Genomic DNA, 26834 nt, shown 5'->3' with positions numbered 1-26834 from the left:
GGCAGGACGACATGAGTGTGCGCTAATTATTGATGATTAGTTCGGATGACGTCGCAATGTTTACATGTTGTATGTCGGCAAGTCTGTGTTGTTCGCTACAACATGTAGATTTACATCCTATTTGTATTTTTAACATCTTTGGTTGTACGCAAATGGATAAGATATGTCTGGACATCATCGTTCTTTGAGTTGAACAAGTTTAACCAAAACGATCTAGCACGACAATACATTTTTGTTCATCTCGGGGGGACAGACAAGTCTGATTATCTATCGTGAATCGGCGAGAGTAGGCCTTACATACACAATGTACGTTTGCGTGTTTCAAAATATCAATGAAACGGAATCCTACAGTTGGAGCTTTACAATACTTGTAATAGGTATCCCTAATATTTATTGAAGTGTTTGAAACAACAATATAAATATAAGCTAACATTTTGAGAGCGGTAAACGTTTACAGTAGTGGGCCTACAATGTACCTGTATTTGTACATGTTCCTCGAAACGACGTCCGATACATTTGAAAATCTCCGAAATCCGGAAATAATGACATGTAACCTTTTAAACATCCATGTATTCAAGTAATTTCAAACGTGAACTGATTAAGTAGAACTCAAGTGATAACAAAATTGAAGAATCTCTGTTTGTCACACCTCCTTGACACAGGCAGTTTGAATCGGACGCCGCGTCACAACTACGTTAAATGTCCAGCCACGCTATGAATTGTGTAAGCGTGTGTAATCATACGAAGCAAAAGATTAAAACTAAACTGCTTTGCACCATGGTGTTTTAACAACAGATAAATAAAACAATTTATAATTTCATACCGGGAAAACCCCAGATATATGCTTCATCAGACGGAACTCATTTTATTTGTATGTTCATTGATAAATTGGCGGGAATTTCCGCCACTTCAAGTGGCTGTTCCAAATGCCTGTCGGAACCAAACGAAAGAATTCAATTTAAGCCTTATAAACGAGCACCGGGCTTGAGCTGTATTACATATGTAAGGGATGATTTGACTTCCACTACTATATAGGGTCCAGCCCAACCCTTCCCCAATTTACAGGACAAGGCAGATGGGTACCATCTCCAAACATAATCACCCACTTGATACTACCGCGGTTTTAACCCCTGGTCGTAATTATTTTTCTGCCTGTCGGCTGATACCTTTAGGTGTCTAGCAACAAAGTCGAAAGTACTACACATGCTACGTCGGAGCCAGTTAACATATAAGTTGGGGCAAACAGGGTGCTGTTCAGGGGAGGGAACTCCCATTACAATGTCCAGAGGACAAGTTGTCTCCCTTCCCAACATTACCAAATTTGGGCTACAACCTGTGCTTTTCTGAGCTGTAGCTCTATAGGCCATTAAAACATATGGGAGATGATCATCCCAATCGTCATACTCTGTGTTTACAAATGTACTCAGCATCTGAATCATGGTTCTATTGAACCTCTCAACTAGGCCATTTTGGGCTGGTCTAAAAGCACACGAGTTTTTCTTTTCTACCCCTAACTTTCGACACAGATGTGTAAATAGATTTCCTTCAAATTCTGCTCCCCTATCGGTTAGTATTTGAAACGGAACTCCGAACCTACTGATAAACTCTGAACACAGCTTGTCTGCTACTGTTATGGCGGTATGATTGGGTACGGCATATGCTTCAACCCATTTGGAAAAGTAATCTCACACTACCATTATACAACAATTACCATTAGCCGTTACAGGTATGCCACTTAGTATATCAATAGAAATCCTGTCTAAAGGACGAGAGACTTGATCTATGGTTGGGTGTAGAGGGGCTTTTCCCATACCCGGTCCAGGTTTACGACGTGCACAAATGTTACATTTTCTGCACCACCTTGCTACATCATCTGACAAGCCAGGCCAATAATATCTCTTCTTTATCTGGGACAAGGTTTTATCTCTCCCCAAATGACCTGCAGTTTGACTATCATGGAGCTGGTACAGAATTTGATCTCTAAGGCTGACAGGGGCAAGTACTCTGTAAAGAATATTACCATCTGGCCCAACATCCTGTACATACAACAACCCATTTCCTAATAAGGAAATCCTATCCCACATTTGACAGTAAATCCGTACCTCGTAGGCTAACCCACTCATTTCATCTCTTTTCGGTTTAGTGGTTCTATCAGCTTTAAGCTGCTTGAACCTGGCTATATGGGGATCACTATTTTGTTCAGCTCTAAGCTTTTCGATACCCCAAGAGTCTAACCAGTTAGTAAATATTTGTTCTCCCTCCTCCTCAGACATGCTGGCTTCGTCTACTAAGGAGGAGACAACATTAACATTAGTAGTCTTACAATCGGGACATTCCTGTCTACCACAGCATTTTTTAGGTCTCCGGGATAATCCATCAGCCTTTCCATGCTGGCGACCTGGCCTATGTTGGATTTCAATGTCAAACATATCAACTATGCTTATCCACCTAGCCAATAAACCCTCAGGCTCCTTGAATTTTTTCAACCATATGAGAGCTGCGTGGTCAGTACGTATGACAAAATGCATGCCCCCAATATAGTGTCTGAAATGCTTTAAGAAGGTTACCACAGAAAGTAACTCCCTACGAGTTGTACAATAATTTTGTTGCGCCCTACTCAGTGTTTTACTGCCATATGCGATGACCTTCTCCTCATTATCCTGAATCTGACTGAGAACACATCCCATTCCAAAATTACTGGCATCACAATCTAATATAAATGTACCCACATTTTTCGGGTAGGACAAAATTGGACTTGAAACTAATAGATTTTTCAGTTTTTCAAAAGAACTTTGGCAATCGTCATTCCACTTAAACACCTTCCCCTTCCTGGTTAAATTGGTTAGGGGCGCTGCTATGTCTGAAAAATTTGGGATAAACTTCCTATAATAACCTGCCAAGCCTAAGAAACTTCTAATATCTGCGGAGGACTCAGGTTGTGGCCAGTCTTTGACCGCTTTCACCTTCTCCGGGTCACAGCTTATACCAGCTTCTGACACAATATGTCCGAGGTAGGAAACTTGAGTATGAAATAGGGTACACTTCTTCCCTTTTAATTTAAGATTTGCGGTGCGCAAGCACTCAAAAACACATCGCAGACTGGACATAGCCGACTCGAACGAGGCACCAAAACATATCACATCATCAAGATAGCAAAGACACTTGGACCATTGTAACCCACCCAGAACTAACTGCATTAACCGCGAAAAAGTAGCAGGGGCGTTACAAAGACCAAATGGCATAACATCAAATTCATAAAGACCTTTATGAGTGGCAAAAGCTGTTTTTGCTTTACTATTTTCGTCCATGCTACATTGCCAGTATCCACTAGCTAAATCCAATGTGGAAAACCACTTCATGCCCGACAATGTTTCTATTGCTTCATCTATCTTAGGAAGCGGGTAAGCATCCTTTCTAGTAACCGAGTTTAACTTTCGATAGTCTATACAAAACCGGATTGACCCGTCTTTTTTAGAGCACAAAACAACTGGAGCAGACCATGGACTAGAACTTGGTTTAATAACACCTTTTTCTAACATACTATCTAATTCCTTCTCCACTACCTCTTTTTGAGCAGGTGATATCCTTCTAGGAGGTATCTTTATAGGGAGAGCTCCCTGAGTGTCTATAGTCTGTTCTACCAGTTTAGTATTCCCTAAGGTAACATCAGGACCAGCAAAAATGTCTTGATATTCCTGTAATAGGTCCTTAACTTCTGACTTTTGAACTGGGGTTAACTTATCAGACGTCCTATCTAAAAAACCTTGAAGATGAGGCGGTAACTGGGTTTTATCTACAGGACTATCCTCCCTAATCTCATGTACTTGGTCTACAGAATGTAAACTGCCTATGAAAGTATTACCCTGCATCTTTATATCATTTGATGTAAGATTGAGAACAGACAGAGTGACTTCCCTTCCCTTATGAGGGGCTATCAACGTTTTGGCCAACAACAGACCCTGGTTAGACACCAACTTTGTAGGTTCAATAATACCTAGATTACTATCTATCCTTCCATCTACATAACCTGCAAAATAGCACTCAGAATTCTTAGGAATACACACTGACGCTCTAATGTGAGCACACTGACTGACAGACTGGGAGTTTAATTTAATCTTATGACCTCCTAACCTCAGAGTATTATCACCAAAACTCAAAGTCTCATCATGCCTCGATAGGAAATTTATCCCTAAAATACCCTGAAAACCTTGGAGTGTCGCCACCACTGTTTCCTGAGTGAAACTACGACTCCCTAACTTAAACACAAAATCTGCCTTCCCAAAAACTATGAGGCTACTGCCTGAAGCTGTTGTCAGCTTTAAATTAGAGCTTCTCAACTCAGGCTTTTGCCTTCCCTGTAATTTATTATACACATCCACATCCAATATAGTCACAGAAGATCCTGAGTCGACTAATAAACTAAGATTAGAACCACTTATCCCCACACTTGCAAACAAGCTGGGTTGAACAGTGTTTAACACAACGATGGGCCCTTCACATTTGGAAGCTGATTCTCTGGCCCCGAGACCAGCTCTGTCTAGTTTCCCTGACCTGATCTTGAGTCTTTCTTACCTGGACAGTCATATGAGCGATGTCCCAATTCCCCACAAACGAAGCATTTTATCTGAGAAAGAGGTAACCTCTCACTGATTTTATTGTTAAAGTTTTCTTTCTTGAATCTAACTTTTTGTTTAACTTTTGAAATTGCTCCAAAATTAATGTACCCAGTTCGGACTCAGATGTAGCATCTACTGCACTGGGCTCTTTTTGAACTGCCTAAACAAAAACAGGTGCCTCTGGATTTAAATCCCTTGGTTTCCTAACAGGAATTTGTTTAAATTGCCTAGCCTTGAAAGACTCAAATTCTATGGCAGCACTTACTGCTTGGTCAAGTGTAGCGGGGTGAGAAAATTGAACATGTCTGCCTAACTCACAGTCATTCAAACCATATATAAATTGATCCACTAGATCACCCTCCAACAAATCTGTTTGTTTATTAGGGTATGCTTTCCGGGCTGCTAATCTGATAATTTCCCCAAAACTCTCTAAACTTTCCCCATCTCTCCTTTTCCTGTTTCGAAATTCTGACTTGTAGGCCGCCTCCCTCCCTTGGGGATCAAACCTTTTACATAGGACTAACTTTACTGCCACAAAATTAGTCTTGTCACTAGCCTGTAACTCTGACAAAATTCTCTGGGCAGCACCGCGCAGACACATTGTAATTTGCTGTGCTTTCTCTAGATCTGACCAACAATTCAATGCAGAAATCTGCTCGAAATGAATCAAGAAATCACGAAAACTTGTAGAGCCATCATATGTCTGGGGCTCTTTCTCTTCCCTTCTCAATGAAAATGACTGAGAAGGTAGGTGTATAACCTGTAGTGGACATTGTCAAAGCAAATGTAGGACAACTAGCTATATGGTGATCAGAAAATAACTGGCTACTACCCTGATAATCATTATTTGTAGCACTATAACTACTTGAAATTGGTGTAGAATACATTTCAGGTTTTAAACCTTCCGCAAAAGAAACCTGTTTTAACATACTAGGCGTTAATAGCGGTTGTGAACCCACGTGTGTAGTACTCGCACTAATAGTATGCCTAATCGGGGCCTCATGTGAACTTTGACCTCCATAAGTCGGAATAGTAACACCCGCCCGAGACAACATGGCACGCCCACAACCAACACCACTTGTAGCCAACATACCACCCTCATTAATAACGGGGAACGTATTATTGCCATTTCTATAGTTAGAATGTCTTCCGCTATCATATCAGTAACACCTGTAGAGTAAGTCAATGCCGGGTTTTTAGATATAGCGCCAACACCAATGGTTTCTGGCGCTTGAGAAGGGTTAGTACTTCCGTACTGCATATTAAATATACAATATTAACACAATAAACGCTTTTATACAGCTTTTCAGCTACCAACGTTTTATACAGCTATTCAGCTACTAATCATTCCAGTCCAAAGTATCCACGTATGTTACGAGACAAGACATGAAACGAATAACATGCAACATATAGGACAGAATTTAAACCGTAAACACAAACACGTGTGAAACACATGGAGGTTGCCCAGAATCCTGGTCACAACACCATTTGTAGGAGGAGTGACCTCGTCTACCCAGGTTCTAGCCTGGGTTTCCATGTGAAACATAAATAAACAATGCACGTATAAGTTTCTCAACTTTTATTCATAGATAATAACAATGCCCCGCCGCTGGGACGACACACAGATAGACCATACAATATATAACACAGTGGGTCAGCTACCTGGCTTCGCCCAAGACAAACATAGTTTTATAGACAAACATACATGACACCACATCAGACACCCACCTGTACTATATGACAGCCACCTAACGACGAAACAGACACAGCGCGAGCTACTCGTCTGCCTGTCGAACACACGTGCGCTACCGTATAATTATAGTAAATACGGTAGCCAATGCCAGACAGTCTGCCACTCGACCAATCAGCACGCAGCTTTCATTCCACCCATGTACACGTACAGTTAACAACATGGACGACACCAGTGACAGACGACAAGTCCCAGCGGAGTCTAATCAATTTACACGCAAACAATAACATAAAACGGGGTAATTATATACAGGGTGTCCCAAAAAACATGTCCCGAGTTTGACGCTTAATAAAAACTGTTTTGATAGACGGAGGAATTTGATCTATTTACCATTAGAAAGGTAGTGATCTGTTCTGTACAATGATATATAACAACCCGGACAAATATCTTTTTGTTAAAACTTACATTGAAAATTGTGAGAAAGTCATATTTCGCTAATTTTGAGATTTGTTCAGAAAATCAATAACTTTCAGTTAAAGAATGGGCGCGAGGTGTTCGCCCTTCTTTTCGATGACACGATGAATTCTGTCCCTGAAATTCCTCACCACCTCACAATTATGTAAATCTACTTCCTGGAGATAGACAGCATACCTGGGTGACATTTTCATAAAATTTCATTTACTAAAGTAGGGGATTTTCTGACCGCATTGTAGATTTTAATAACTTGAGCCTAAATCTTCATGGTACTAGATTATCATTTCTATTATGACGTCATCACGCATAATGACGATGTAATCTGTACATCTGTACCCAATTAAGTTAAATTTGGATACTCCTGCTTTCGAAATCATTTTGAATTTTCAAAAAAAGTGTAGTATTGCAAAATGTATTACCCGTCAAAGTGGGGACATGTTTTTGGGACACCCTGTATGTAATTATAGGCTTTCAGACACTGATACATCCCTTCCATTCAACATATAGATATATATAACCAATCACACACGAAATCACTCACTGCACTCTCGACATTTACACTCGCCTAGGCATATTTCCTTGCACACATGTATATACAAAAATACCCTACTTCCACACAGACAATGAAATTCTAGAATTGTGATTGACAGATGTCGCTTATCTATAGGTGTTAAATTAGACTGAGGCAATCTGAAGATAACCAGTGGTCTAAGATGATAATCATATTACGTAATATAATGGACAGGTTAGCTGAGTTGTTATACCTATCCAACATAATTGATCAATGTTGACATGTACAGTAAAGCTGGACTTCCGGACTCTAATTATATACATTGTTAATATTAACAATAGGAATACTAGCTATTGTGATGTCTTAGAAATATATTTAACAAAGAGTCTTATGAGTAAACGTATTTTGAACAGTTCAAAGTCAATTTTAGCACTACGCTTTTTATCACAAATTTTTCTTGTGATCATTCCCTCCGGCTACGAAAAATGAGACGTCCTCGTCTCAGAGAGTTATTTAAATCTCCCTCTTCGGCTTCGTTTATTTTTGTACGGTCCATGGTTAAAATGTAGGGGTACTGGTGCTGTTGGTTCACGGGGCAATCCATTTGAAGAACATTTGGTTAAAAAGCGATGCCTGCAAGTCCTCGATGAAAATATTTCTGGAGTGCAATTCCCTTATTGTGTTCTGATGTTCAATCTTAAGGGTTATACACTGTTTTTCCCATTCTGATGCTATGTTGTCTTGGGCGTTCTGAAGATCGGAGACACAGTCCTTAAGAGTTGTGATTTCAGATTGAAAATTGTTACATTGTCGTTGTAGAATCTCTACTGTAGATACTAGTCTTTTGTTCTTTTTTGTGACACATTTTAAATTGTCCTGTTTCATATCAGTTTTCGAAACGGCTGTCAGCTCAATGTTAGAAAGTTCATAAAAAGGAAATGATTTCTGTACCTTTTTGATCTCTCGGTAATTCCTGAGTCGTTCGGAATCTCGCCGCCGTTTAGATGTGGACTTGGTCTTTTTCCTTGGCGATGTCGGACGATCAGACTCTCTGTCCGAAGATTTTTTTCGGAGCAGAAACAGGACGTGCAAAGGAATTGGGACACTGTCTGGTCCAGGGAGACGATCCTGTAGTACTGATGTTTTCAGTACGATATCCGGTCCGACGAAAACACATCCGAGAAAAATGTCCAAAATTTCCACACCGGAAACAGTAACATCCATTCGCAGGATACCACAATACATGATTTGGGACGAATTTATCACCGCATCAACATGCGGCGTTCGTCATCCTGACAGTTACTGTCATACACAAACGTTACTCTGGTTAGATCCAAAGTATGACGAACACAGCCTTGGTTGGGTTCCAGTCCGTGTGATTCCGAATGATTCCGAAAGATGACGTAAAAGAATGTTGAATTTTAACTTTAGAATTTAATAATGATACATTGGACTTGACGGAGGGCTATTCTGGAATGTCCAGAATGTACCCGATGTGTTCCGTACAAAGTCTGGGACCTAATTAACATGAAATAATACATAGCATGGTTAAATACATATACAGACAATGAAATTCTAGAATTGTGATTGACAGATGTCGCTTATCTATAGGTGTTAAATTAGACTGAGACAATCTGAAGATAACCAGTGGACTAATATGATAATCCTATTACGTAATATAATGGACATCGAATATATGAATCGAAGTTTTATGAATCGAAGTTATCGATGTATCGAACTTTCGTGGACCATTTGTTATAGAATCATAGGTAACTGACACTCGATGATTCGAATAAAAAATTACCTGTTCAGATCAGATATTCGCTGATACCCCGCGGCATGCTGTCACACCTACAAAAGTGTAGCTGTCTCGCGACGGCCCTTCGCCGGACAATAGGGGTTATAACAGCTTGTGTTGCTTGCTTGATATCATCAATATAATTAATATCACTGATCAGGCCGATACCCGGTGCTTTTTTTTCAATCTGATTTATCAAATTATTAGTACGGCAAAGATACAGTTAGTCGTTTTTGATGTTCGCCGCCGCCATTGGTAGCGGTTTGTATAATTTACGGAACATGAATAGCGAGCCACATTCTTAGTAACTCATAATCAAAACTGCTACATTGCAAAACTACATAAATACTGGAGTAAATATACCATTTCATTATCGTAAAAATATTTATAACTTGTTATTTTTTGTGTAAAATTAACTCGAATCGTTTTCATACTTCAAATAAGATTAACTGCATTTTTTAAATACGAGTTGCTTCTCCTACGTCAGTTTGAAAGTTGATGACGCGGTGAAAGTCAAACGTAACAATTCAAGCGTTTTCTCGACTGTGATTATAAACAAATGGAGGGGTTCGTACCTATAGATCAATCCTCACTCTACAACCAATTTATCGACATAACTTTCAAATTATCAATAATATTGTGCCTTAAATGTTGGATGGATGCTTGTGTCCCTTTTGTTTGTGATGTTTTCAATATACAGTAACTCTAAAGCCGTATTGAGGTAGGCCTAACTTACTGTGCACTAGGAATGTCAAATTATTATTGACGTTTGGCCTTTGATTGAGCGCTCGCCTCTGTAAGGTAGGCTCTGGGTTCTGTCTCCTGGCCAAGACACACCAAAGTCTATAAAAGTGGTAGTTTCTGCTTCTGCTTAGCGCTCAGCAGACCGGGAGTGGGACGACTGGTTCGCCCGTTGTCATTATAATGTGACCATGTGGGGTGCGTTGCTTGGTGTCTTTGGCAGCATGCTTCAGTGATATAGCACTATAAAAAGGGCAACCGTTCCACTATACAAGAAGACATAACACGAAGATACCGCAGTCTCCCAAAATACGCACCTCGCAATACATACACGCATACATGGGAGGCCGTCCTTACATTATCCTGGTTGTTAAGACATGTAGGACGTTAATTAATCAAAAAAACAAACAAACAAACAAATTGTTGAAATGAATTATTCGGTACGTATTCTGCAGGTTCCTTATACAGTATATTTGCAGATTCCGGAAAGAAATACGTGAATAAATATGTAGGCCTAGACCACTTATTTTAAAAGAGGTGATTGTTTGTATCCTTCGTAAGCATGATTCATGTTTGATTCAGATTCTTGACAAAATACAAACCAATGGTCCTCGATGCCATAAATTAGTCAGAGGGTCAGTAAAAAGTATAGGAGGCTCGGGCTACGCCCTCGCCCCCTGTAAAACTTTCTGACCCTATATGCTTGACCTTGGGATCCGTTTATCACTGTGCTGTTAAACAAACTATACCTTGGGATCCGTTAATCAGACTGTGCCGTTAAACAAGCTTGACCTTGAGATCCTTTAATCAGACTGTGCCGTTAAACAAGCTTGACCTTGGGATCCGTTAATCAGACTGTGCCGTTAAACAAGCTTGACCTTGGGATCCGTTAATCAGAATGTGCCGTTAAACAAACTTGACCTTGGGATCCGTTAATCAGACTGTGCCGTTAAACAAGCTTGACCTTGGGATCCGTTAATCAGACTGTGCCGTTAAACAAGCTTGACCTTGGGATCCGTTAATCAGACTGTGCCGTTAAACAAGCTTGACCTTGGGATCCGTTAATCAGACTGTGCCGTTAAACAAGCTTGACCTTGGGATCCGTTTATCAGATTTGTATTGACGTGACAGACAAACCAAACACAAGATATTGTACTGACAGCTACGTGTTATATTGTAATGACAGCTACGTGTTATATTGTACTGACAGCTACGTGTTACATTAAAGCTGCCACAATGAAAGAGAACACTCAATGTTGACAAAATACAATTAGTCATTAAGTGTGTTGTTATATGCATTATTCTGATTGACCAAGCATGGATAATTGTTTTCATGTATTAAAATTCCACTACAACAATTTAAGATGCATAGTTGTTCTCTTAGTCATTATCACCGCATCAACATGCTCCTCTCTCTTCGAAACACTTTACTATTACATACTAACGGTTTAGGGTATTATTGTCTTCCCGATTGGAATGGCATTACGAATGATAAAAAGTTATGTGTAACCGAAATTTGTCATTTTCAGATGACAATTCAGACCCCAATGGTTGTTCTACGACTGATGGTGATATAAGTTGCTTTGACTGTTGATCATTGCGTGTTGTATCTCTATCAGCATACAGATTGAATAGGTGGTTTATATGGAACAGGCGAGGGTAATGATAATTACATACCAGAAGGCCTGCATTACTGGTGGTAAGGTCCGCACCGTATAACTATATATAAATATCATGTATTTGTGCCAATTTACGTAAGGCTCAAATTAAACACCGCATGTACGAGATTAATATGACGTCATTCCTCTAGAAAACCAACTAACTAAAGTATAAAATTTGTGACTTTAGAAGGACGACATAGCTCCGAATACGATGCAAACAGAACTGTCCACATTACAGTAAAATATTTATTACTGCTACAATTTGTGTACTGATTGTATCCATTTAGTATAACACGATGTAATTCCTAGAAATGATCCGTTCTTTTCTCACGAACAGTATGGTATCGAAATGTTGTCACAAATACTTGAAAAGGTTAGTGGTTATCATTGACATCGGTGTCTAACGGACACCAGATGAAATACACAAAATCTTATAGTGTTGAAAAACTTCTATCTGCCCTTTCGTTTGTAAATTTCTATTGAAATTGGGACACTGCGGTATTATACCCACGTAATACTTACAGATTATATTACAGTTCAGATCAGGCCCTTTAATAGCTACGCACTGACTTAATGTCTCTACTTCGACCTTAATAATACTATATATTTGGCTCGGGCTGGTTCCGGGTTAAATAGGGGCGAAGATCATTTTCTTAATCTAATAGTGTTTCCATTGCTAAAAGAATGATTTCAATAATGGTACATTCGGAACTCCCTTATTCTTGGTAAATCTGTCAGCATATGTAAATCCGTCGCAGAATTTGATATAGTTATCTGAGAGGAAAGTCACTTTTCAATACATCATTAGAATTTCACGATCCTATCCTTCACGCGGGAAATGTAATAAGAATTATTCTCAGAAGGATTTGGTAATTATCTCTAAGTGTGCTGCGTGTTTCGCTGAAAGTCAGCACCTGTGTTAACCTATAAAGCTTTAAACTATCAGTTTAGTGTAACGATTCTAGTTAGCTCGTTTACAAAGGGTGACGCGTACCATTACGTGTGATCCTTAAACAGCAGTTCACAATAATTCACATCAGTTGACATGTCGTTACCTTGTTTGCTGGTAATTAACATTCATGTGTAGCTTTTGAATCTCTTGGTAACCAAACACATTGTTGTCGTTTCTATGCTGCTCAATGTCAGGCCGCCGGATTGTAATAAAACCGCAAGTTCTATAAACCTGACTTAAGTAAACACGGCAAATATGGCGCCTTAGTGGGTATTTGTTTGAAAAAATAATATATCAACCAATGTATTATTTAAGGATTAACTTGAATAGCCTTTTTATGTTATGGAGATATAACACAAAAATCTGAGTGTACTCTAAATGAACCGAAGCGGTTTATGATGAGAGTACACTCCAATTTTTGTGTTATATCTCCATAACTTAAAAAATCTATTCAACTTAATCCTTATAATTCAAATTACTAAAGATAATCTCTTCAATACTCAAAATTCATTTTGGGACTCCTTTGTCTATGAAATCATTACGCCGTCATCTCAGCCATTCAGAAGCAACGTCACAAACGGCGACGCCATTTTTTCCTTATGGGCTTGATAAAGTAAATTTTTAAGCCAATGAAATGCTCGTAACAAGCAAAATTAAATTATTTATGAATATCCTTCAGAAATACACATACATGTATGATGCATTCGTCTGTTTTGAGAAATAGTGTATTTGATATAATCTAGAACAAATCTTATTATCTGAAATATTGTGAAAAATTATTCCAGGTCTGTTATTTTCACCATTCCTACGACACAAGAGGAATTCATCAAATGCTATTGTTTAACAAGAGAGAATTTAATAGGATACCTTTGTTTTTCACAGATCAGGATGTTGCTTGCAGTCATTCTGACCATACTTATAAGAGCGAAGCTCTTTCGACGCGCGAAGCGCGTCGAAAATCGAAGCTCTGTTCCGGTAACATGTACATAAGCAAAAGTACATATTGAGATCAATGACTTGCAGGCATGGATGGCTAAAAAAATTCGTACTTCCGGTTTTACCTGCGTTGCTCCGGTACTGTTCTCCCAAGTAAATATATATTTAACTAATGCAAATTCATAACAGGAGAAATGAAACATTTTTTATTATTTTTTAAAATAATAATAATATCAATTTGAAAAATAAAAGCTATGATATGTAGTCAAAATATCCCCCAAGCGAAGATGAGCACAAGGAATCATGACGTCACATCACGTCAACAAATGGCGCGAAATCATAGGATTCACAGACGCGGCACTCCAGGCCTTGCATGGACACAGAGAAAGCTTTGAGTTCGTTTCTTTGGGTTTATGCTAGACAATTAGTATATCATATAGTTCTATAGTTTGAAGTACGTCCTTTTATTTTTAAATTATGTCTTCAACATGAAATAAAAAATAAAATACACAAGTAGAGCTTCGCTCTTCCCATGCCGTGCATGATTCATATTAATGCTTTTAGGGAGGCTGAAGTTGGTTCCGAGTTCCGAGTTCCGTTTAAGCTAACGGAACTTGGAACTTCCGTTTAAGTAAAACGGAACTCGGAACCAGTTCCGAGTTCCGTTTAAGATTTATTTTTATTATTCTTTTTTAAATAAAATTTTAAAATTCAGTTTATGTAATTTGAACATATTACAAATGTTCTCTGTTGTGTTTTGTCATGGATAATTTGTAATAGAGCTAGTTTAAATACGTTTTCAAATAACATCTATATCCGTTTATGTAAAACGCCCGTTTAAGGAAATTCTCTATCATTTTAGATAAAAGTTGTCAATGGGCTTTGCACATATTAGAAATGTTGCCTGTTGGATATTCTAATGGATTAATATTGGTAAATCCACTTTAATTTAGTTTTCGATCAACTCCATTTTCGTTTTACTTAAACGGAACTCGGAAATAGGAGTTGATCGAAAACTAAATTAAAGTGGATTAATCACTAGTAACCCATGAAAAAGCAACATAACATATAAAGTGTATCAATCACTAGATGTATATATTTCAGAAAGACTCATGCATATACATTTGTCTTGTATATATGATTCTGGTTACATGTATATGTATTTTAATAACAGAAACTACAAAATTATTTACAAATGTCATGTCGAGAAAGAGCAATGCAAATGTAATGCACAATGTCAGAATTTTGATATTTCTGATAGTTGCTAGATTTCGGATATGCAGTTCTGAGTGAATTTTGGTCAATATCTATCATTATTGAATACCAACAATGATAACATATATGACCAAAAATGTACCTTTGAAGATTGTTAAAATAACACATGTCGGTATACATGTACATGTAGCTTTTAAAGGAAGAGAGACTTATTACAGCTATATATGAATTATATATCATAAATTCAATCTCTCAAGTGATTTTCTTTTTTTTTTATTTTTTTAACCCCCCGCCCCCAATTTATGTCTATGATATTTACGGGTATTGAACTATGAAATACATTTTCTATTCGTCATGCTGATTCTTGAAATCCATAGGCCTAGTGAATTTTTGACTTAAGCCATACACAGTATGGCTTGAGTAATAGGCACTACTTTCAGTAACCTTTCAACTCAGCAATTTAAATGCCGTTGACCTATACTGTGTACTACATCTCACCCCTCTCCTCTAATTTAAATGCTGTCTGATCTACACTGTGTACTACATCTCAATCCTCTCCCCCCCCCCTACTCCCCCTGTGCCTGCATGTGTATAATGGCACCTAATACACAGCTAGGCTAGTACCTTACCTTCCAGCTGACTGCTGTCCACACAATCTATACACACTGGTGACTCCCCATCTAACTAAAAGTTACATGTATTTAAAAATCAATCAAACTTTCTTTCCGTGTACATTAAATAATGCTTTTGAAAACAGACCTAAGGTTAAAGACAATATAAGGCTGCCATTATGTGTGCATGGTTTTACTTGCATACATAAGTGAGCAACACAAGAATGTAGTACACAAAAAAACCCACTTTTTTAATGAATATAAGACTTTTGCTTTCTTTATTTTAAAATATTTTCTTTTATTTATAAGAATTTTGATATCAAATAAACAAATATATGTTTTTTCTGTGATCAGTTGAATATTGTTGAAATAATCGATATCAAAGTCGGTCACAAGACATTTGACTGCTGATAGATACACAAAGCTTTGAATTAAGCTTAATTTTCATATAACACACAGTATCTGTTTTCTGGGGAATAGAATTCTGCCTAACAGCTTAATGTTTTTATAATGAATAAGTCATATATTTATCATTAGAATTTTTTTTTACTATAATAGTAATTGTTAAAACAGAATGGTGTATCTTACACCATTGTAATGTCATATTATCAACATAGATTAAAACTAAAAATCATTTTGAATGCATTTGTGGCAGTATTGCAAAAAATATTACATTTACATCTATGGTTATAAGTGAAACAAGTACATACATCCATGTAGTCAAATTATGGTCTACAATTTCATTTCTTCTAAAATTATGTAAACTAATGTTCAAAATGAAATATGCTGTTTGCATCTCGCTAGCTTAACAAAATCATGAAATCCATATATACTTGTGCGGCATGATCATTTCTATGATTAATGTAATGGCCTTGAAACCATCTTTTTTGCCTTTTCCTCAAATACATATGAAAATCATGTATGAATAAAAAAAAACACTGTATTTTCAGTACATCAGAATGAAATCACTGAATTTAATGAGACACTATTTCATGTTTGATACCTTTTTATCCCCCGCCCAACGAAGTTGGCGGGGGATATACAAATGGGTTCCGTCCGTCCGTCCGCCCGTGCCAGCATCCGGCAATTAAGGGTTAATCTATACGTCAGGGACAGACTAAGGGGTTAATGTAAAATTAAGTCGTTAACACCTAATTCTGTTCCCAAAATTTGCCCACTGACTCCTTAGGTTTAAATCTATCGATCTACAAATTATGTCTTAATTCCAATGAACAACATTTTGTCCGTCCCGACGGACTCGCCACTTGAGTTACTTTCCCACAGTTCGTTGATATGTCGATCTAGTATCGTTCAACTAGATGCTTGGTACTATGTATTCAAGTCTGCGTTGTCAACAAGAGTTTAATTAACCGAGATCATGAGTTTTCCCGCGAAAAGCGATTAGCGCCTGCGCAGTGGAACTTCCGGCATAGCAGTACAAAGATGGAGGTGATGCGAAGCGGCTGTGGCCCGGATAGTCTAATCGTACAAGTAAGTGCATCTTTAGCCTATGTTAAACGTTATTTATGCCTCTTATATTGTGATTTTAATATAATTGCGTGTATATAGGGTACCTATATTTTATACTCGTGTAATAGTAATTTTAACCGCACATTTCATGATCTTGTTTCTACCGATCTAAATGGTGCATTCTTCCAGCCAAAATCAGAGATGGACCAATATATCTTTATTTTTATTTCATAACTTTAAACAGATGTCCATTTGTCTGTCATCAAAATGCTGACCAACCTGTGCTAGACTAGACTTAATCAGCGAATCATACAGTATCTGTTTTTAACTTTATGTTCGCGGAGTAGGATGTTTATTGTTTGTATAAGTGATAATTGATATAATTATCAGTCTATATGAAAGTCTTCACATATTCTTACAAAATTCAATTGCTCGCAAAAGTATGAATACTCTGTTTTTTGTTGTTGTTTTTTTTGTATGAAGGGGTAACAATGGTGGGGGCTAAACCATGTAGCCCGCCCCAGCCCGAGCTTTAAAACCCGAGCCCGAGCTTTGGTTATTTTCGTTTTTCTACACAACGACTGCACATATTAAAACGATTTTTGACACAACATTTCTTTGTGTTATGTTTTATCTTTCTATGAAAGTTATGTTTCCTGAAATTAATTTGAATTTCATAAATCGACCTTTATCACTTTTCAAGGGGCTAAACCATGTAGCCCGCAATGGAGCGTGACATTTTACGATTTTTCCAAATTATTAAAATATTATGCCTTTTTGACAAGAATTGTCGTAACCCAAACACCAAGTAAACCTAGCTGGTCATAATGGTATAGATTTAAACATATATATCCAATTATTTCATAACAAATTCTGCCTTTTTTGTAACTGCGTTGACAAGTACCTGTCTCGCCGATCTCTGTTTACCCGAGCCGAGCCCGAGCTAAGGGCAGACAACTCTCCGGCCCGAGCTTTTTTAATGACTGTATATGTAAAATGCACACGTTATTATTACAATATAATTTAATGTAATTAATGTAATAGCAGTTTATATGTTATATTAATATTTGAATTTTAATTAAATGACATTAAGTACAAAAATTGACTAAATTCAAATGAAAATTAATTAGATAATTAACTTTGTCCGTGTATGAAACTGTGAGGGTTTTGCAATCGCTAAGTAGAGTTTCGTTTCAATGGTTTTAAAGGTTATGAAGAGTTAAAACTCGACATAGATTGTATGAGACGGCATCTATTTATTTGGGTTTTTATTAAATTTCCATAGATGAAGTTGAATAGAAAACACTTTAACTTTAATATATTGACTCTTTTTAGAACTGCGTCACCGTCGCAGAGCCCGGAAACATTCTTACTTGAAGAATGGCTAAATGTTCTACATGTACTAGAAAAAGCTCGGGAACGGAGAGTTGTCTACCCTTAGCTCGGGCTCGGCTCGGTTAAACAGTGAGATCGGCGAGATAGGTCAACGAGGTTGCAAAAAAGCAGAATTCGTTATGAAATAATTTGATATTGATGTTGAAATTTATACTTATCAGACCAGCTATGTTTACTTGTTGTTTGGATTAAAACAATTATTCTCAAAAAAGCATAGATTTAAAATAATTTGAGAAAATCGTAAAATGTCAAGCTCCATTGCTGGCTACATGGTTTAGCCCTCTGAAAAGTGATAAAGGTCGATTTATGACATCTCCCTTGATATTAGAATTGAAATAATCTACAAATGGTTCACTCCACTTCTCAGAGACCTTATCTAACATAGTTTTAAAAAATCGCTTTCACTATCAAACCTCAATAATTGTAAAACATCCTCCAAATAAATAAGCAACATTTTATTGAAATTACAAATAAGCAATATCATAAATAACTGATGTTTATTTCATACACGGACAAAGTTAATAATCTAATTAATTTTCAATTGAATTTAGTCAAGTTTTGTACTTAATGTCATTTAATTAAAATCCAAATAGTAATATAACATATAAACTGCTATTACATTAATTACATTATACAATATTGTAATAATAACGTGTGCATTTTACATGTACAGAAATTTAAAAAAATCGGGTCAGAGAGTTGTCTACCCTTAGCTCGGGCTCGGCTCGGTTAAACAGTGAGATCGGCGAGATAGGTCAACGAGGTTACAAAAAAGCAGAATTCGTTATGAAATAATTTGATATTGATGTTGAAATTTATACTTATCATAACAGCTATGTTTACTTGTTGTTTGGATTAAAACAATTATTCTCAAAAAAACATAGATTTAAAATAATTTGAGGATATCGTAAAATGTCACGCTCCATTGCGGGCTACATGGTTTGGCCCCCTGAAAAGTCATAAAGGTCGATTTATGAACTTCACATTGATTTCATGAAATATGAATTATATGTATAGATAACAAATACCTCAAAGATTCTTTGTGCCAAACATTGTTTTAATACGTGCTATTTTGGAGGAGAAAAACGAAAATAACCAAAGCTCGGGCTCGGGTTTTAAAGCTCGGGCTCGGGGCGGGCTACATGGTTTAGCCCCCACCGGTAACAATACCTCACGATTTCGGGTAGAGTGAGGGTACGTAATTTCGCACACCTGACGATTTTTCGCGATTTTCCTTTAAATGTCAGAAAGATTTGCTCTGTTGTTTATGTTGTGACTAAAGGAGGCCTCTCACTGTGATTTTGTCATATTTAGCTAAACTTTTCAGGATACGTTTGTTTTGAAAAAAAACGAAATCGGAATAATACGGCCCATCTCAGTAAAGAAATTTAAAGAAAATAAATCATTTGATGTAAAATAATTCTGGGTGATAAATAACTGACTCACGTAAAAATATGTAAAGAAATTATCCCTTTTTAGAATATAACGAAAACCGTATGAAAATCTATCAAGTATAAGTGGAAAACAGATATTTTCTGTGGATACCCTATGATTTTCTTGACCTCGTTTGTATTGTTTACAATGGGGAGCTGTCATTTTTTTGTAACAAAAATGGCGGCGAGATGTCACTTTTTTATTTCTAAATATAATTGGGCTTTGATGTCATTTCAAGATTGGAACTATATATACTAAATCTTTGTTAATTATGTTGTTGGTCTATGAAATGTTTGAAAAAAAAAATCATTTTCTCAAAAAACAAGAAAATTTGAGGGGTGTGCGAAATTACGTCCCCTAAACCCGTTCAACCACAGGTTTAACCTCAAGTTAATAACAGCTCTCATGCGCAGTGATACGCAGTGATATGCATATCCGGTTACATACTCGTGTTTTGTGAAGCACTTATACACCTACCGATGTAAGTTGAGTCTTTTTGATTCGGAATGAAAATATTTTAAATTCATTAAAATCAATGCTAAAAGTGTGCGAAATTACGTACCCCCACTCTATCATTTTTCAGTAGATTACATTTTTTCGCCATATTAGTAAACAAAGATATATTTCTTACACATTACAAAAACATTGCACTGTTTGTCTACAATCTAAAATGGAAGCTTAATTCACCATCCTGAAAAATGAGTTTAAATCTTTGCAAATTGACTAGTGTCAAGATATAGTCAGATGGGCCTTGGGGCCTTTTGTTCAATTATTGAGTTTGTTTATAAATTCCATAATCACACAAACAATATAGTTCCTTTGTATGTGATATTTGAACAAGAACATAAAACCATTATTATAATGCTTTCATTTTTTGAACTAGGCTCAGGTGTTGTAAGAGTAGGAGACAGTTTGAATGAATCAAAGAACGACTTGGACCTAAGCTGAAGTATCCAAAAAGGATTTAAGCAACAAACCTGAGGAAACAGACTGCAGCTATTGCACAGGTAACGAAACCCCATCATTTAACAGTGATACAATGGCACAACTGACTTTAATGACCATTATCTTTCACAATAAAATCCTACATTATTCAACAGAATATGTCATATAATTTACTGTCATTTTCAACATTTTTGATATTGACATCGTGATATGCACATTAATTCCTCGCATGCAGTCACATACAGTGTTACTAATGTTTATATTAATGTACCTCGATAATGGTTTTGTCAGCTGAGATTAGCTAGAAAATTAAAGGTAGTGCATCACTATATATATGTGGATGAGGATAGTAGCGTCAGTGATAAGTCATTTGTTGAATGTCTAAATTATAAATGAACTGATTGTGGACACATGACTTTTTATGTGTTCTTTATATTCCAGGTGTTAAGTTTGAAGGAACAAGATTAAATGGTTATGTATCTATTTAGGGCATACTAGGCATGTCCATGACCAATATTATAGACTGACCTCTGGACTTTTAGAGAGAATCGACATCACAAAGCTGGTGCTGATGCAAAAGCACAATCTGGTTGGGAAGTATAACATGAGCCTTTAAGAAATTCAATTGGGTAAGAATATATAATTTTGATGTCTCCTGTGACTTGGTGAAGGTGTCTGTATTTCTATTTATTTGGAGAGGTTATGACCATTTGTATCTTTTTTCTTAAGTGTATACTTTTCTAGCTGTCGATATCATAATTTTTGTATTTATCCATATGCTTCAAAATTACAAGTCTCTTAAGATTTAAAATACTGTATACTTTAAATTGTTTTGTAACCTCATATTGAAAAATCATAAATTAGTTTAACTATTGGACAGTTTTATCCATTTAAGCATTGCTGTAAACTAATGTTAAATTCATCTTTTGCGCAGTAAAATTTTAACCAGGCTTTGACTAAACATTGAATTTATAGTCGAACTTCGTCGAGTTGAACTTCCATGTATAAGTCAGATATTTTGATATGTCAAACATATTGCTTGGTCCAGATTGTATCCCTTACATAAAACTAGTTATCGAATCGCATTAATAGTCAACGTAACAATGAGTCGGATTTTTTATCATGGTCCCTTCAACTGCGACTCATTAAGGTTTTTACTGTAGTTAGATAACACTTGCCATCTAAACACAGCATTAGTTATGAAATATCTAAATTTTATGGACGGCTTATCACGATTTTGTGATTGTGATTATAAGTGGACTGAAGAAAGCAGAAACAGAAAAACAAAAATTTGACTTTTTTGATGAGTTGCACAGTTAAGTGCAAGCAGAGAATGGTCAGACATGTTGGGTTATAAATCGTGCTATTTATTTCAGAGCTTCTTCAAGATCAAAGAACTTGCAATGACCTGAATGCAGAGCTAGAGGAAATCATCCAGGAATATGATACATTTGAAGAAATCCTCCAAATTGATGACGGAAGCATCAATAAAAGGTCAAAATCGACTAACAGGGTGAAATGGTCAAAGATGAAGAAAACGAAATACATCAATATTTGGCCAAGTACTTAAGTGATGACATAACGAAAACATGTCCTAGTCAGATTGACTGCAAGGCAGCTATTGTCCATTTGAGAAGGTGTTAATACAGTCCAAGAAGTTAGTGGTAATATTGCATATCATAAGCTCCTACATGTAGTTATATGGACAAATTGTTAACCCTCTGTTCCTGGACAAGTGTGTAGTCCATTTATTAATGTTTCAACACAGTCAAAGAAGTGAGAGTGATAGGCAATATTGCATATCATTAACTTTTAATTATATGGACAGAATGTTAATCCTCTTTTCTTGGACAAATGTGAATTCCATTTGATAAGGTGTTAATATAGTCCAGGAAGTGAGTGGTAAAATTGCATATCATTGGCTCTTAGTTATATGGACAATATGTTAACCGTCTGTTCTTGGACAAGTGTGTAGTTCATATGATAAGGTGTTAATATAGGCAAAGATGCGAGTGGTAATTATATAAATATTGCTTACATAATATAATGAGCTCTTAACTATATGGACAGAATATTGTGAGAATATACAAGAGGCCCAAGGAGCTCTTGTTTATCTTTATTATTTTGTTTAATTAAAAAAATATAATTTAATTCAAAAAAATATTAGTATGCATTTCAATCAAAATAATTTTGCATATTAAGACTTTACATTGATAGCACTAAAGCTTGCTAGGAACCAGTCTATTCTGTGTTTTAAGCTTCAAAGCTGACCTTTAAAAGTTTTTCATTCCCTCATATAAACAAGTTTACAATACATTCCAATTTCATATCGCAATAGGTCTTAATGGATGTTTTCTTATATAGATTTATTATGTCTACATTTGCTGAAAGTCTGTAATAACGTAATCGTTATCTTGTTTATTATGTTTGTTATAATTATGGTACCTGTTAGTACCTATAATAGAAACTCTTTACTAAAGTTAAATAATGCGTTGTAATAGGTTTTTAAGGTAGGGGAGGGGGACTCGTCAAAACAAAAATTCAGTATAAATGACATTTGCTATTGTGTATATGAGCTATTAAGCATATGTAACAAGTTTCCTGAAAACGTTGAGTTTTTTATGTTTATCATAGGAAAAGCAATTATATTCCTTTCAGTCAGAGCAAAGGAATTATATATAAAAAGTGAATAGAAAGGTAGTTTCAATAATGTAGTACAGATGAGGTAACAGTGTTTATGATTGAATTATATTTTGCTGATAATGCCTAGAAAAATACCTCTGTTTTTGCCATCCCTAGCGACTGTCACTTAATATTTTTTGTATCTTTTCTGATTTTGTTTGGCAATTTTCAAGAAAGGATTATTAAAATAAGACGGTGTCAATGTAACCATATTTAACCAGCCCCAATTTCCCTGTCATTTTAGCAGAAACAAAAGTATTTTTGTTCCTAAAGACATGTTTACGAACTTTGACTTTATTAAGTATAAAAATGTGGGAAAAAATAAATTTTGCATCTTATGAAATAAAATATGATAAGTGAAAGATTGCTTTTGTGTCCATATTTTTATTTAGAATCCAGAACTATATCATGTATCAAAATGTTTTATTTATCTTTTATGGCCTGGTTGAGAGGGCACTATTGCCTCATAGTATTGTCGAGGGATGGGATAGTGCCCTCTGAAGGCGAGGGCACTATCCCATCCCTCGACAATACTATGAGGCAATAGTGCCCTCTCAACCAGGCCATAATGGGTTTAGTACATCACCCTGACATGAGACCGTTTTCCATGTCATCGCAAACTTTGAGAAGCACGTCAAGCGATAGGCCTACCTCGCAACGCTATCTTCATTTCCACACCACGTTGTTACATTAAAAGTACAACATATAAATTGTGGCAGAGATATGGGATTCTATAAAAACGGGATTCAGCTTCATGAAAATTAAAAGTAGATCAATATAGAACATTAGTGAACAGTCTTCTGTAGAAAAGCAAGATTTGCTTCCATCCCCGCACAAAACAGCCTGTCCGCCATCTTGACGTCTTGGTCGAAGCGCAACGTTATAATGACGTCATGTAATGGTGACGTCACAATACATTCACGTTCAATTTCGCGCCACTTCAATAGTGCCCGCTTGCCCGGGCACTATTGCAAATAGTTTCCATGTGTGTAGCCAATCATAATCCAGTATTCTGTCACGCGATGTACTAATAGAATGTTTTTCATTAATGAAGGTTATTAATCACGAAAGAAGGTAAAAATGTTATACTAACATCAATATGGTACTGCATCGGAGAGATATTTTACAAGGTTTGGAGAAAATTGTCTGAAACCGATGACTTACACATTTTACCTTCTATTACAACTTATTTAACTTATTTAACGAACCAAAGATAAAATCACCCACATTAGCCGAGTCAAGAAAACTAGTAAGCGTAAAGATTTTGGAGTTTGGTATGACAAAACTTTTTTTGCCATCATGATTTGGATTTCGGTACGACATGTATGCGGTACAACAATTTTAGGATATGAATTATCTAAACCTGTGCTAGATGTATGCAGTGTTCTTGGTCATAATAGATGAAAATCTTGTCAAAAGAGTAAGGAAGGAATCACAAATTATAATAATTGTAGCGATAATAAGCAGTGATGAATGCAGTGAATTTGTCAAAGGAGGGGGACGTTTAAGGTCAAATCAACGATTATTTCAGGATGGCCGAATGATGTGATATACCGCATGAGTGTAATGAATATAATCGTATGAGTTCCTTAAGACTGTAATGTGTTCTTTGTGATAAGCAGTTATAGATGTCGACATAATGTTAGCACTTCATTCTTGGACAAGAACCAAGTCATTGAAATATTTGATGATAGCACTTAAATACAAGCTAGGTCTGTGTTTCAGAACAAGTGCTTAGTCCATTTGCTAAGGTGTTAATATAGTCCAAGAAGTGAGTGGTAATATTGCATATCACTAGCTCTTAATTATATGGACAGAATATTAATTCTCTGATCCTGGACAAGTGTGTAGTCCATGTGATAAGGTGTTAATACAGTCCAAGAAGTGAGTGGTAATATTGCATATAATTAGCTCTTAGTTATATGGACAGAATGTTAAAGTTGTATGGTCTATCACTTTCGCTCTTTTTGTCATAGTAAAAACTGTTTAAGTGTTATACACATTTTTCCCCGTCTGTCCGCGGTTTAAACATTCTATTTTTACCACTTTTTATAAAGTTGCAGCACTGGAAGTATTTTTATTTATAGAAGTAAAAAATCTTTTTAACGTGTACACGTCAAAAATAAGCTCGAAAGATGCCGAATCATTCCGAACTCTTCCGAACATCGTCGCGACAATCTCGAAGTAACACGAGAGTTGTGAAACCAAATGTCAACAATTTTTTTTCATAAACAAAACATGCGGTCGACCTCAGCAGACTGGATCTACAAAGAAAATAATGCTTGTACATTACAATATTTAATACACACAATATTGAATTACGGCAATGTGTGAATTAGATGTTTCAAATACTCGCTCTGTGGACATAAACAAGCACGATTTGCTCATATTAGCCAGAAGGAAAACGTAAACAAACACATGTGCGCTTACACTAGTTACCTGGATCACCACGTGCAGGACGTGTGGACACAAGTCACGCGGTACGATTTGGAATGCCGACAAAAGCCTGAACATGGCGGTGATTGAAGGCGCTGTATCCAAAACCAGGAATATATGATCCCTAGATTTCGGCGCTCTTATAGGCCGACATATTCTTTTGGGGAGCTTAATCAATAAATTACATGTGCATGTTCAAATATCAAATGTTTAAGCAATATATCGTTACAGTGAAAATTACCAGAAATACAACTTTAACCCTCTGTTCTTGGACAAGTGTGTAGTCCATTTGATAAAGGGTTAATACATTCCAAGTGAGTGGTATATATTGCATATCATTAGCTCTTGATTATATGGACAGAATGTTAACCCTCTGTTCTTGGACAAGTGTGTAGTACATGTCCATTTGATAAGGTGCTAATACAGTCCAAGAAGTGAGTGTTAATATTGCATATCATTAGCTCTTAATTATATGGACAGATTGTTAACCCTCTGTTCCTGGACAAGTGTGTAGTCCATTTGATAAGGTGTTAATACAGTCCAAGAAGTGAGTGGTAATATTGCATATAATTAGCTCTTAGTTATATGGACAGAATGTTAACCCTCTGTTCTTGGACAAGTGTGAAGTTCATTTGATAAGGTGTTAATACAGTCCAAGAAGTGAGTGTTAATATTGCATATCATTAGCTAGCTATTTTTTTGGCAGAAAGATCTTGTATTAAGAAAGATATGGAAACTGGAATTTTATCAAGCAATTATTTTGTTGAAAACAGCGGTGTAAGTGATGTACATGTTCATATATGAAACACTTCGATAATTCAATGAATGGATTATACAAGCTGAAGTGTGTGTGTTTTAAGCGATCAAATTTTATTTACTGTCTTAATACATAAATTAAGATATATACTGTAAAGTGTCTGGGATAAAGTTATATCAATCAAGTGTTCAGTATTAAGTAACATGTTTGACATTGAAAACTGAGGGATATCCGTTCCACTATTATACATTTATCTATCCTCCTCTTCAGTAGTTTGTCGGATAGGAGCCCAATATGGACATAATGTCAACTCAACTTTTTAAACTCAAAGATTTTTTCTCGTGTATTTGTCACACACTAAAAATGAATCAAAGGACATTAATAGCCATTGGATATAAAATGATAAAATATTTACCATTGTTAGTTTTGAAAAGATAAATTTCTTGTCTTTAATATTAAGATTTTTTATGTTCATTTGTTTATAGTAATTAAGTGTTACTGAAGAATACC

General features: G+C 36.3%; 1 protein-coding gene across 1 annotated transcript in view; it reads right to left on the bottom strand.

Moving 5' to 3' along the window:
- Window positions 1-26834, bottom strand: part of LOC138314047 (heparan sulfate glucosamine 3-O-sulfotransferase 1-like) — a 62798-nt gene that overhangs the window by 2972 nt on the left and 32992 nt on the right. The gene's annotated exons all lie outside the window — the stretch shown is intronic.

This window comes from Argopecten irradians, chromosome 2 (genome assembly GCF_041381155.1).
Source record: "Argopecten irradians isolate NY chromosome 2, Ai_NY, whole genome shotgun sequence".
NCBI classification, from domain to species: Eukaryota; Metazoa; Mollusca; class Bivalvia; order Pectinida; family Pectinidae; genus Argopecten; species Argopecten irradians.
The sequence above is the reverse complement of the archived record's forward strand: the minus strand, read 5'-3'. Positions and strand labels throughout refer to the sequence as shown.